Below are 12,338 nucleotides of genomic sequence, written 5' to 3'. Positions count from 1 at the left end.
TTATTTGCTTGGAATTCAGATTGAATAAATATTATGAAAGGACACAACCCTGGGACACACCTGTTGGGATTTAAAATTATTCAGTATCTCCTTGTTCTGTTTAAATGCCTGCTTCTTGGTCTATATCCAAGTTACTTGTGAGCACACATAAGTGTTCTGGATACCAATTTTTCACAATATTATCTATAGTTTGTCGTGATTCACATAGCCCGCAATCTTTACATAATCAGTAAAGCACATGATCCATCTTCAGTCAGCAATGATCGCCTTAATGCCAAGTTCTAGTCTGAATCTGGCTTGAATTTTTAACATCCCCTTGTCAATGCACTGCAATCATTTTTGAATTATCTTCAGCAAAATAAATGATGTTGTTCAATGACTTCTGCATGCTATTGGGTCACCTTTCTTAAGAATAGGCAAAAATGTGTATCTCTTCTAATTTGTTAGTCAAATAGCCATGTTCCAAATTTCTTGGCATAGATAAATACATGACTGAATTGCTGCTGCAGGTTGTTGAAAGAGTTTAATTTTTATTCTGGTGGTACTGTATTCAGACCCAAGTTTTGATAAGAACACATCTTACTCTGAATTTTTAGACACAATTATTGTATTTTGTGTAAGAAATTCTTCTCCTCCTTAAGATTTTATAGATATAATATTGTTAAAGTCTATTTCTTATATGTAAGAAAAATATTCTCTAAAATATCCATTAAGAATTATATTAATTTTATTCAACATGACAAAGTATCAGCAAAAAGAGGCAAGTTCCATGCCAAACTGTTTAGTGTTGACTCATAGGTCCCAGAGTGACACAAATGACTTGCTGTCAGCTACTGAATAAAAGGTTGGTGGTGCAAAGCCACTGACAAGGAATAAGGGCTTGATAACCGGCTTAAGCAAAGATTATAGCCAAGAAAACGCTAAGCAACTCAGTTCTACGCTGTAACATGTTATGTCTATTTAAAAAAAAAAAAAAAAAGACTTTCTATTGTGGCTTTTTTTCTTTTTCTTTTTTAATTTGTTTTGTGAACTGAGTGAGTTCAGACGGGAGAACATCGGATTTCCACCATCCTTTCATTGTAATAATTACAATCTCCCTCATGCATCATCATTCAACAGTGTTTGCTTCAATTTCCTGTTTTGTTTTTGGGGGTTTTTTTTTGGGGGGGTGGGGGGAATTGTACAAAAAACACTCAGGAATATATAATAATTTGAACAAGCAAAGGGCACATTCTGTAAGCCTGCCTCCTGGTGGCCAGCACTCAGTCTCTCTATTTCCATGAGTCTTGAGTCTTCAGCTGCTCCCTCTCTCCATGTTCTCATCTTTGACTCCATCTCTGGTGTTGTTGTTTCTCTGGATAGGGTCCTGCATTCTGCTTGTGCTCTCTTCTCCCTTGATAGTCCTAGAGTCCTCTGTTTCTGGACTGTAAGATTAACTACTCCCCTCTTTTTGCTACAAAACTTCTATCTTTAGGGTTATGACAGTTACAATTAGGATAACAATTACTTCTGAATCACAAGAATCCTATCATCATCTCCTGTCACCAGACCCATCTAGACAAGATTAAAGCTATTCAGTGGTATTCTACCCTCCCTCACACACTCTTAAGCTAAACTCCCTTTTGAAAACTCATAAAACAGTCACTTTGTGCCTCTAGAGCCCCATCATTTTAGGTAGCCTATGTCTAAGTTGCCTGTCCCTATCTACCCTGTATACAGAAGGGATAGGATTAATACTTGATGTGAAGACTCCTTCCCTCTCAGTTAGTACCTTAATGGGCTTAGGAGTCCTCAGGTCTTACCACACTTCAGACTCACTAGCCCTTCCTCTTATGTCTCTCATCTCCAGGTCAACGGAATTCTGTGAAACATGGTTGAGCTCAGTCCATATCTTCATTGCTGCCTTCTCCCTTCTTCCACTCAACAGTAGACCAATGTGTTCACCAGCAAGCTTACATGCCTGCTCATGTGCTCCCTTTGAGTTTCAGTCTTGAAGGGGGTTTGTCCTGAAGGGACTTGATTGCTTGCCTTGATGGCTCCCCTGTGAACAACTTGCTTCTTCTTGTAATCACCAGTCATACTGCCATTTTTGTTTAGGTTTTTTCCTGCTGATCTTCCTTTGAAGATGTGACTTCTATTGCTCTAGCTGTTCCAGGTTGATTGTTTGTCCTTTCTAGTCGGAATGCCCCACCTCAGAAGGTTCTGGCACTCTTTTTTTTAAAGTGGATGTTACAAGATTCCTCAGATTCATAGTTATGACATTTGAGATATAGCAAGATGACTTACTGCAGTGCAGTGTATTATGTTATATGTCTCTTCTAGCCTTGTCTTTGTAATTCCCACCAAAGGATTTTTTTTTCTGATAGGTCTGGGTAAGAGAAGGTGAGGGTAAATGTTATTGGGATTATATGGTTCAACTGTGGTGATTATGAACAGGGTTAATCGTGATTATACAAACTTTGAAATCTAATGAGTGGCTTGGTCAATTTTGCCATGCAACTACATATAAAATAAGCTATCTTGGCATCCTGGTGTGGCATTGTGGGTTAGTGCACTGGATTGCAAAGTGGATTTAAACCACAAAGTTGGCACTTCATGCTCACCAGCCACTCTAAGACACAGGGTCGCTATAGGTTGGAATTGACTTCACAGCACTTAACAACAGCAATCTATGTGATATGAGGAGACTGTGTGATTCTTTCTTTAACTAACTAACTAACTGAGGTCACCTTCATTTGACTTCTCATTCTTGGGACCTGAGCTAGAGATCTGACCTGATTTTTCAGTTTTTGCAGCTTTCTGTGTCAACAGCCTGATTCTGTGTGAAGAGAATCCTCTTGACTGATGTCTAAACTTCAGATTTGGGACTTGCCAGCCTCTTTATCCATGTGAGCCAATTCCTTGATAGCCTGTGAGTTCTGTGAGATGTTACAGTAAATAAAGAAGCCCGGGAACTTGGAGGAGAAAAAATGGGGGAGAATTAGTAGTTGGTATCAGGGACTACAGCTCTGGTAGCGTAGTGGTTACGAATCGGGCTACGAACCTTAAGGTCAACAGTTCGAAACTACCAGCCGTTCCGCGGGAGAAAGATGAGGCTTTCTGCTCCCGTAAAGATTTACAGCCTCGGAAACCCTGTACAAGGTCGCTATGGGTCGGAACCGACTCCACGGCACGTGACAACAACAACATCAGGGACTACAGAGTGATACAGATAGCACTTTAGAAAAGTTGAGTATTTGGGATATATTTAATCTCCACCTCATAGGGACCAGCCTAATACGGATCCTTCCAAAACAAATTAATCTTATACCTACAAATCATATATTTTATTAAATAACTTAATAAAACTTTTCAAGTGTATAGAAAAGTTGTTGTGTAAAATATCTTTACTTAATAAGTTAAAAATTATCCATAATACTTAAGATGATTTCTTTTTCTTTAACAAAGATATGACAAGCACCTAGTTAGCACTGTATGCACCAAATGGTCTTAGTAAATATGACAGATATGAAATAAATTGAGGGAAAGCATTAGCTAAATGATCCTGGAATATTTCTCAGTGATAACTGATAATTAACTCTACTAAACCAGTATCTCACAAACTTTTTAGTGGAATTGCTGTATATGATCTAACATACTTGACCATTATAGACATTCTCTGCAGTCCTCTGAGGAACTAGTACTTAGGTTTAGACAATGTGATTCCTAAGCTCATATTGTATGATCCTGTTTAAAATACATTTATCTTTTTCCATAAAAAGGGAGACCAAAATGATGTAAGCTCCTTTACTCTAGCACAACTCTATGATGTAACTTCTACACAATCTGTGAACATCTTTCTGCAGTTGGGAAGAGAATAAGGGAGCCACATAGTTTTCTGATTCTTATTAGAAGTCAAGTAAGCATCAATTATTGGTCATATTTGTCTTACCCATTTGCCCAATAAATGTATTATACCATTAATTTATAGGGTAACTAGATTTGTGAATGAAGCAGAGGTCATGTACTCCCCATCTTTATTTTACTAAGTGCTGGGGACAGCATACGCAGACCCTGGGTTGATCAGTGGCAGCCCCATTAAACCACCTCTGAATATAATCAGTTTAACCCAGATGCTCTCCATCCTCCTGCAAGTATATAGGAATGTGATAATTAAGAACAATGTAACATTTTAGAAGCCTGGTGCCTGAGACCTTGCTCACAAACAAAAGTTTGCAAAGTGTACAGAGACAGCTTGGCTCCTTTCAGGAACCTTGCTTTATGTTAAGTATCCTTAAGAAACCGCACGTTGCTACTCTAGATTATTTAAGCCTAAAAGTTAATATATAACAGCTTGATTGAACCTTTTTTCTGTAAAAATAAAAATGTTAGATTGTTAAGAAAAAACTGAAAATATCTTAAAAGTTGTTCCTGTGAATCATTATGTCCTGTTTTGAATGATTAATCCCATTTCAGTTCCGTATCCTCTCTTAATCACATCCTCCCTTTGTGACATCCTCCCTGAGTGAATTACATCCTTCCTTTGTAACAAATCCCTCCCTAAAAAAGAGAATAAAAGACTGAGGTAGAGTTAGATCTGGATGCAATGCTGTGCCATGCTGGGCAATGCTAGGCAAAATGTTTGCAGATCTGTCTACCTACCAGCTTGCATCATATCTGTGTGTCTGTCTTTTTTGTATATATTTCGTTTCTCTCTTTCTCTATCCCTTTCGCCGCCAGATCTCCCTTCTTCGTGACACCCACGCTGCCTTGTCGACGTGGGACCCTGACAGAGGACGTCGACAACTAAGATCTAAGTAAACACTAGATTCAGTGACAATTTATGTCTTAATGCCAAGACAGAGAAAGGTCTTTTGTTGTATAACATAAGGTATTCTTAGATCTGTTCTGGTCAACATAATTTTTCACTAAAAAATCAATGCCTTAAATAAACATTTTGGAAGTAAGATTACTGCATATTAGAATATTACATTTGGGGGATGGAAAACAGTTTATTGTGCCACAGAATGAAGAATTTTTAAAAAATCATAAATGGATACAGACACAGTTCGCATTTTTCAAACTGCAACATTTAAAAAATAATCACATCTAGCTCTTTGTATAAGGTCATTTGACCTTTTTGCTTTAGTAGCACCATTTTGCAAACATTTTATTCCATTAAGCTGCTTATTCTTCTGCTATGAACTTTGCTTTTAATTTTGATTATTTGAACAAAGTTGTATTTCCAATCTTTAATAAAAGTCAAGCCAGCTTCAAAAACTAACAGATGCAGATATGTTATTATACCAGCAACAAGTTTGTACAAGCATAATTGGTTCACACTTTGCCTTAGGTCACTTAACAAAACTTCAATACGACATTTCCTGACGGACATAATTTCTGAAAGAGATAACTTACATTTGTAATTCTTATCTAGCTTAGTTAAGTGTTGAGTGTTTTTTTTGTTTTGTTTTGTTTTTAAGACAAAAGTGATCATGTTGGGAAATTTTTGATATGTAGGAATTGATAAACTAATATACATAAGTGGAGTCACTGATCAAATAGAAGAAAATATTTAGATATCCAACTGATATCTTTAATTGATGTGAAAAGTAGAAATAAAATAGTTTCCAAGCTAGCTTCCTCAATGACTAACTAAAGCTGAGTTCAACCACTGTCCATAGACTCCTGTTGACCTGGAGATGAGAGACATATGAGGAAGGGCTGGTTGGTCCAAAGTGTGTTGAGACCTGGGGACACCTAAGCCTATGGACAAGGACATAGCCACAGAGGGCTAGAGCTGAAAGTGAAGCATCCAGCTGATATAAAGTGAGGGGAGATGCACAAGAACACCCAAACTTGCATATAGTGCCCATTTGACCTAGCCTCAATGGCTTGATAATTGGAAATTAACTAGAGGAAGATTTTTAAAAAATTAAATAATTTTTTTGATAAAGGAAATGAGGGTAAATTGCTACAATTTGATGAACTTGACCTATACTCATGGATGTAGTCTAACACTAAATACAAACAGAGAGGGAAGGAATCTTCACATCAAGTATCAAAGCTATCCCTTCTGTACACAGGGTAGATAGGGATGGGAAACTTAGACTTTGGCTACCTAAAATGAGGGGATGATAAAGATTTGAAGTGACTGGTTTACAAATTTTCAAGAAGGAGTTTAGTTTAAGAGTGTGAGGGGGAAGATAGAGTCCCCACTGGATCTTGTCTAGATTGGTCTGGTAATAAGAGATAGGGATAAGATTCTTATGATTTAATTGTGACTAATTGTTATCATAACTAATTGTATTGTCACAACTCTAAAGGTAAAAGTTTTATAACAACAATGGGGGCGTAGTTAATCTTACAGTCCAGAAAGAGAGGACCCTTGGACCATCAAGGGAGAAGAGCACAAGCAGGATGTGGGACCTTATCATAGAAGCAGCAACACCAGAGACAGAGGCAGAAACGGGGACATGGAGAGAAGGAGCAGCTGAGGACTCTAGATTCATGGAAAGAGAGGGACTAAGAGCTGGCGACCAGGAGGCAGGCTTGCAGAATGTGCCCTTTGGTGGTGCAATTTTTATATATGCCTGAGTGTTTAAAAAAACAAAAAAAGAGCTAAAATGAAGACAGAGAAATACTGTTAACTGATGCTAAATGGAAGGGATTATAATCATTGTAACAAAATATTCAATTTGTTGAATTTAAAACTGATGATCTGCTCTGTAAACTTTTACTCAATTCACAATAAAAACTTAAAAAAAAAAAGACTATCTAAACTTCTGAAAGCAATACTCTTTGCTATTCTGTTTTTCCCAGCTTTATCTTCACCACCAGATTTCATTCCTTTTATTCCTTATGCTATTTCCCCCGACTTCCTAAATACATTTCCTCTGGGTATTCTCAGATAAGAGTCAATATCATTGTCTAATAATCTTTTTTTTTTCATATAGAATAAGTAATTTATTTCCATAATCCATAGACACTGTACAAACACTGTTGAAAAGCACCCTACAAGTTCACAGTACATTACAATATGCTTACTTCAAAAATATATTCCTTTATAAAAGGTTCATAGAGCATTGGCAAGTCAACATAATGAGAAAACATCCAATATATGTCATCAATTTTGTGATAGCAAAGATGCTTCCAAGTGTTGTCAACTCCACAATCACAAATCAACAGTTCAATTTTAAATATGTACAAGCGTTAAATTAAAGATGGATTCTTCTAGGATAATACTTAATAGTCAAGTATCATAGGTACTTTCATGGAGATGTTGTGTCATAATAATTTGCACTATCAACTTAATCTGTCCAAAGAAACATTTCAATAAGCTTCATAGTCCAGAAATTCTTTGTCATTTGTTGTTTCTACTTTTTCTTCTTTGCTGGTTCTCCTGATTCCATCTTATGCTTTTTACATGTGTGCTCTTCTTTTTCATCATCTGATTCCAATGATTCCTCCCCTCTGGTAAAAGCCTGGCTTTCTTAGCATTCTGGGGAGAATCATCACTGTTGTTCCCTCATATATGTTAGTCCATTTTATTGCCACACCTTGCTCTGGAGGCCATGGTTTCTTCTCAGTACTGTAGGTCTCCGGAGATGGGACACAGTTTGATTTCCGTAGCTTGAATTCTTTTGGAGGTTCCTCAGATGCTTTGACTTCATGCCTCTCCACGTCTATTTGCTTGTCGAGAGAACTGTAGAGAAGACTGGGAGAATTACGCTCTCAAACAGCTTGTTTGGTCCCAGCAGTGGCTTCTCTGCTTTGTTTCCCTCCCTCCCACTCCCCACCCTCTGCTCTGCAGACTTCAGCAGATCCAGGGCCCTGAGGCTCAGCTGGCTGTGATGGTATTCCACTGATGATCCTGAGCTGCTGCTCTGTAAGCCGCAATACAGCTCAGGGTGACCTTTGTGTAGGCTTCCAAAAAGGCGGTGCACAGTGACCAACGACTCAATAATCTCTTCTTTTTCCAAATCTGTTAAACTTATCTAAACACTGATCTAGAAGTGAAGCTGATATCCATAAGTGACATTTCATCAACCCTTATATAAACATACAAATTTACTATACAATTCTGTATTTAAACATTTGTTTCCTAGACTTTTGAGTTCATTCTACTAATTTACCTAATTATATTTTTTAAATAAAATGAGAAAGGTGGGGAGAACAAACAATATGGCGGATCGGGTGGACGTGTAGTAAAGGAGCTCCGCCAACAACAACACAGAATAACCAACCAAGCAGGCTCAGGGGATGGTCTTAGAACTCTGAACCACATATAAAGGAATATTTAGAAGGTTGGAAGGCTCACAGCTGAGGGAATTTGTGGCAGAAGCAAGAAATCCATTGTTTTCTAGTCCGGGACACTCGGCTGCTCCAGAAGCCGCCATCTTGGGGGAGACCACATGGGGGAAGGATTGGAGCAGCCACAGATGCCTGGCAGAACCGCTGAGATAAAGGTGTAGACATTATTTTCTTATGGTATCTGCTCATTTGTCCCTTGCTGTCTGCGCACCTCCATTCTGGTGACTATAGGGGTACCTGAGGTAGTGGGCTCAGGAGGGTTATACAACCAATGTGCACAGATCTCCTCGAAATTTAAAGAGACAGTTTCCAATTAAAACCAAATGGCCACAGTCAGCCCTGAACTGTTTACAACTAGGAAAAAAAGGCCTGAACAGGGATTGTGGAGCGGGACAAGCAGACAAAAGAGGAAATAGCCCGAAAATTAAATCCTAAATTATGTCAAAATGACAAACAGTGGTATCTTGAAACTTCTCAGGAAGAAGAGTGAAAAGGGAAGCCCATTTCCTGATCACATCTACCTGGAGGCATTCAGGAAGCATAAAAAATACCAAAATACATACCCATCTAAGTATTAAGGCCACAGATAACCCCTGAAGATGACCAAAAAAACAGAAGCAGATGACCATATCTGCACATGTCCAGAAACGAGATAAAGTGACTGAGAAAAATGAGCTGGAAGTAGACCTACACTTCATACTGGAAGATGTGCAGGCTTTGGAAATGCCTAGGAAGGAATTCTTCTAAATGATTATGTTGTTGTTGTTGTTAAGTGTCGTCGAGTCGGTTTCAACCCATAGCAACCCTGTACAGGGTTTCCGAGGGTGCAAATCTTTACGGGAGTAGAAAACCTAATCTTTCTCCCACGGAGCAGCTGGTAGTTTCAAACCGCTGACCTTAAGGTTCGCAGCCCGATTTATAACCACTATGCTACCAGAGTGATTATAAAAGGTATTAAAACAGTATCCAATGCAGTTGAGAAAAATAAGGAAGAAGTCAGGAAAGTGCTACAGGAAAAATCAAATAAGATAGATAGAGCACTGGAAACAATTCAAAACCTACAGAAAGAGGTCCAAATGATTAATAATAGAATATCAGAAATGGAAAATACACTGAAAGGGCAAAGGAGTAGAATTGAAGAGATAGAAGCCAGAACTAGTGAGCTAGAAGATAAATCTCTCAACACTACCAAGATAGAAGAGCAAACAAAAAAAAAGGATAAAAAAATCTGAAGAAGGCCTATGATTCATGTTGGACAACATGAAGAGGAATAACATAAGAATTATTGGCATTCCAGAACAGGAACAATCACACAAACCCACAGAGGAGATAGTTGAAGAGCTTCTGGAAGAAAATTTTCCTAACATCATGAAAAGTGAAAAGATAAGCATTCAAGAAGCTCAAGGAACCCCAGGATGGATAGACCCTAAAAGTCAATCACCAAGACATATAATAATCAAGCTCTCCAAAATCAAAGATAAAGATAGCATCTTGAAAGCAGCTAAGGAAAAGTGAAATATAACATACAAAGGCAAGCAAATCAGATTAAGCTCGGATTTCTTAACAGAAACCATGCAGGCAAGAAGGCAATGGGGTGACATATATAAAACTCTGAAAAAAAAAAAAATTGCCACCCAAGAATCCTCTCCCCAGAAAAGCTGTCAATCAAATACGATGGTGTCATCAAAATATTCCATGATAGGCAGAAGCTAAGGGATTTTTGCCAAAGCCAACCCTGCTATGAAAAACATCCTCAAGGAAGTTCTGTGGACTGAGAACCAGCTAGAACACATAACAACTACAGAATGACATACATGGCAGCATCAACCTGATCTCAGTCGACAAATGAAAGAATCAAGAACAGAATAAAATTATAAGAACAGAGGATCTGGTAGGTCAGTCTATGATCAAAACAATTACCATGTGAAAAACGGTAAACACAGAGGAACAGAGATCCAGGTGGTGGAAAGGTCAGCTAGATTACTGGATAAAACAGACTATCTTAAATGGAGGAAGAACTAATAGAATATACGGTAATCACAATGGGGTTGGGGTGGGGGGTTTATTTTGGGTGTAGGGGAGGGCAATACAAGAAGCGGGGAGGAGGCAGAAGAATAAGATAGATAGGGGAACACTGAGACAGGTTTGCATGGCCTAATGGAACAGAGGTAAATAGTGATGCATACTCAACCTTGGAACAACAGGGCTCTGGGATACAGGGATCTAGGTATAGCTTGAAGAGGGTAAATAAAAGCAAAAATCCTTGACTGCCTTATGAATATTAGTTTCCCTTGCCTACTACTGTAAAATAGACACTTGAGTGGGATAGAAAGGAATGTTGGGAAACATGGTTAGAGAAAACTTGTAAGCCCGCCTTCAGCCTATAACTGATTGGAATACCTAAAAGGTGTTCTACAACTTGCCCAGTGACATAGGCCTCGTGCAAAGCCTTTACAGAGTATAGGACCTTCGGTGGAATCCTGAGTCCCATCCACAACCTTGTAAGGTGAGACATTCCCACTAGAAAGGACAAGCAGACTGGAACAGCTACAGTGACAGAAGATATATCTTCATGATGAACCTGACCTATACTCATAGCGGTAGTTACTCTAAATACTAACAGAGAGGTAAAGAGTCTTCAAATCAAGTATCAATGCTATCTACTCTGTGCACAGGGTAGATAGGGATGGGCAACTTAGACATTAACTATCTAAAATGAAGGGGCAATAAAGGCATGAAGTGACTGGCTTACAAGGTTTTAAGAGGGAGCTTAGTTTAAGAGGGTTGGGAGAAAGAAAGAGTCTCCACTGAATAGCTGTCATCTTGTCTAGATGGGTCTGGTGAAAGGAGATGGGGATAAGATTCGTAAGATTCAATAGTGAATACCTATTATCATGACTAATCGTGACTGTCACACTTGTAAAGGTAGAAGTTTTGTAACAAAAGAAGGGGAGTGGTTAATCTTACAGTCCAGAAACAGAGGACCCTAGGACCATCAAGAGAGGAATTCACAAATAGAATGCTGGACCTTATCCAGAGAAGCAGCAGCGCTAGAGATGGAAGCAGAGATGGGGGCATGGAGAGGGGGAGAGGCTGAGGACTCTAGATTCATCAACTAAGAAGAGAAGGACTAAGAAATGGTGTCCAGGAGCAGACTTGCAGAATGCGCCCTTTGGAGATGTAAATTATTATATTTGCCTGAGTGGGGGAAAAAAAAAAAAATTAGGCACTGCAAACCCTATGGAGTTATCCCCTGACACACACACTGTCACATGAGTTAGGATCAAAGTTGACTTGAAGGCACCTGGGTATTGTTGTTTTTATCTTCTGAAGCTTTATTGGGATTTAAAAATATATATTTCATTACTGGTAAAAAAAAATGAGAAAGGTGTTGTTGTACATTATCAAGTAGATTATGACTCATAGGGACAGTCTAGCTCAGAGCAGACCTGTTCTGATAGTGTGGCCTGGGCTGTAATCTTTACAGAAGCAGATAACCAGGTATTTTTACTTAGGGACTAACAAGTGAGTTTGAACCACTAATTTAAAATACGTAGATGTTTAAATACTTAACATGTTTAAATATCTCATATACACATAGCAAATATACATGAGTAAATATTTAAAATACCATTTCAAAGGCCTTTTCCTTAAGGATTGATTGAATACAGATTCGATAAATTTCAAAATTTTAAACAAAGGTGAATAAATAGGTTTTAAACTTCAAACTGTAGTAAAACAATATTCCTGAGGATATCTAATGTCAACATAAAAGCTATGTCCTTATCTTTTGTAAATTGTATCAGGTTAAAATATAGAAAATAGAAATAATAAATGAGAAAGTGAGTTTGCTAATTAGGAAGTAGGCAAGTGTTTCAATGTCTAATCAAGAACATAAAGAAGGCTGTCATTGATATTTGGTGCCATACTGTCAGTTCTGACTCATAGCGGCACTTGTTGTTGTTGTTAAGTGCCGTCGAGTCGGTTCCGACCCATAGCGACCCTGTACAGGGTTTCCGAGGGTGTAAATCCTTACGGGAGTAGAA

General features: G+C 38.3%; 1 pseudogene; it reads right to left on the bottom strand.

The window, feature by feature from the left end:
• Positions 1–7,355: 7,355 nt before the first annotated feature.
• Positions 7,356–12,338, bottom strand: part of LOC102827062 — a 6,367-nt pseudogene continuing 1,384 nt past the window's right edge.

The sequence above is a fragment of the Chrysochloris asiatica genome, unplaced genomic scaffold (assembly GCF_000296735.1).
Source record: "Chrysochloris asiatica unplaced genomic scaffold, ChrAsi1.0 scaffold00009, whole genome shotgun sequence".
In the NCBI taxonomy this organism is placed as follows: domain Eukaryota; kingdom Metazoa; phylum Chordata; class Mammalia; order Afrosoricida; family Chrysochloridae; genus Chrysochloris; species Chrysochloris asiatica.
The sequence above is the reverse complement of the archived record's forward strand: the minus strand, read 5'-3'. Positions and strand labels throughout refer to the sequence as shown.